Below are 1,941 nucleotides of genomic sequence, written 5' to 3'. Positions count from 1 at the left end.
AAAGTTGGTACGACTTCTAACGACGCTCTTTTGTTTTGGCGTCCGCCATGTGTTAATTATCTGAGTGTATCCGGTGAATACAGAATATATTAATTGAATCTGTGTGAATCAATTAAATATCCAACTCCAAAACCTATTATTTCAAATCTTGTAGTTGTCTATTCTCATGGGCGCATATTCTCTGGTATTGCTGACTGATACCAGATATTTACTTTAGACCTGACCCATCGGGCACTTAGGGTGTTTATGAGCCACGTCGTAAGGTTTACAACTTGGTAGGTAGGAAAGTCGGAGTTTCCCAAGAAAGGCAGAGGTGTTATCCGAGTCATAAACGGATAGGAGACAATTGTAAATGAAAGGCATTTTTGCAAATATTTTTTCTGAATGAACTCTTCACTACCAATAGAATCAAATTGAACTCTACTTACATAAATAACATGTTTCAGCGATTTTAGAAATTTGGTAAGAGGATAAAACAATCTTGAATGGATAGAATCGTTTCAACAGCCAAAAAGAAAGGTTAGGAGAATTGTATAAACATGAAGTTGGAGTTAATTGTAAATTTAGTATAGTTTAAGTTATTCTGCTGTAGATTTCTTTGGGCCTTTTTTATTTTCTGTACTTTTGTAATCTTTTTTATTTAATTTAATCTTGTTTGTAATCTTTTTTTTAATCTTTTTTATTCACTTCCAGTATTATTCAATAACCAACTGAAATACAACAGCACACCTTACAGAATTCATATTTAGTAATTCAAATTTTGAAGAAATGTGTAGAAGAAAATGTTTAATACGTTTGTTGCAATACAACGATATTAATCTTATACAGATGAGGTGATGAACGGATTCTTCCCTTCGTTGCCCAGAGATATCCCCACTAGCGTGCGTTCGTGAGATGTACCGCGGCGGGTGGTGCGTGCATGCTCTTCCGAGAATTCGGCGGAAGAAGCGTAAGGATATGGATGGCACATAGGGCACTTCGGTGTCGCGCTTTGACGGCGTAGCGCTTTGTATCGCGAAACCGCTGGAAGGTTCAGTGGCACGTGCCGCCACACAGTATTTACACAGGTCACACTCATTACTGCATAGAGAGTGGGGTTCAAAATCTTTTCAGGCGCCATGGGTCAGTAAGTCAGTCAGTCTGAGAATAACTTTTTTTTTTTTTTTTTACGTGGAGAAATCCTCATGGACACCCGCTAGCGGGTAGTGTCGGACTCTTACCGACTAAAACTCCACGGTGGCCTGTCCTGACGCCTGAGTCGAGATGCACCCGGAATCTCTCCCGAATTACTACCGGTTACCCCCGGGCGTCTATCTCTCCTTTCGTCGAAGGGAGGCGTCCTGCTCTTCTTGGACCGCTAAGGGGGACCACGCCCCCTAGCGCCTCGCTCCTGCTGCGTCATCCTGGGGACCCCGTCCCCTGACGCCTCTTCCTGGTTTCCACGCGCTCCTACGGCGGCCGCGGCGGCGCCGGTGGCGGCGTCGCGCCCCTGTGGCGCGGTGTATTCCTAGGGCGCTGCGATGTCCTGGACGGGTCGCGGGCTCGTTCCCTGATTCTTTCCGCCCGCTCCTTCGCCAGCATGACCTGCTCGCAGTAGGTGCGGACAGCGGCGTACTCCTGGCGCCCTCTTAGCATGGCCGCGACGACCGCTTCGGGGGCTAAGCTCTCGCCGATTTCGAGCCGTAGGACGCGTCGTGGTTCCGCCCACGCCGGACAGAACTCCAGCGTGTGTTGCGCCGTGTCCTCCTCTTCCTCGCAATGGTGGCAGACGGACGTCGTCTCTCGCCGAATCCTTAGCAGGTACTCGCCGAATACTCCGTGGCCGGTGAGCACCTGCGTCATCCTGAAGGTCAGCGGTGCTCCGCCTCGATCCCTCCACGTCTCCCAGTTGGGAAGCACGGCGCGAACGGCCCGGTGCGGCCGCACGGCGTCCTCCTGGAT

At 48.7% G+C, this 1,941-nt stretch overlaps 1 long non-coding RNA gene across 1 annotated transcript; it reads left to right on the top strand.

Annotated features, from left to right (window-relative positions):
* Positions 1-286: 286 nt before the first annotated feature.
* On the top strand, positions 287-1,732 carry LOC143304035 (uncharacterized). The gene is made up of 3 exons (XR_013060733.1): positions 287-348; positions 447-519; positions 829-1,732. It is a non-coding gene; the product is annotated as an uncharacterized LOC143304035 (long non-coding RNA).
* Positions 1,733-1,941: the final 209 nt, after the last annotated feature.

Source organism: Bombus vancouverensis, chromosome 18, assembly GCF_051014615.1.
Source record: "Bombus vancouverensis nearcticus chromosome 18, iyBomVanc1_principal, whole genome shotgun sequence".
Lineage (NCBI taxonomy): Eukaryota > Metazoa > Arthropoda > Insecta > Hymenoptera > Apidae > Bombus > Bombus vancouverensis.
Note: the sequence above shows the minus strand (reverse complement) of the source record. Positions and strands in the feature narration are given on the sequence as shown.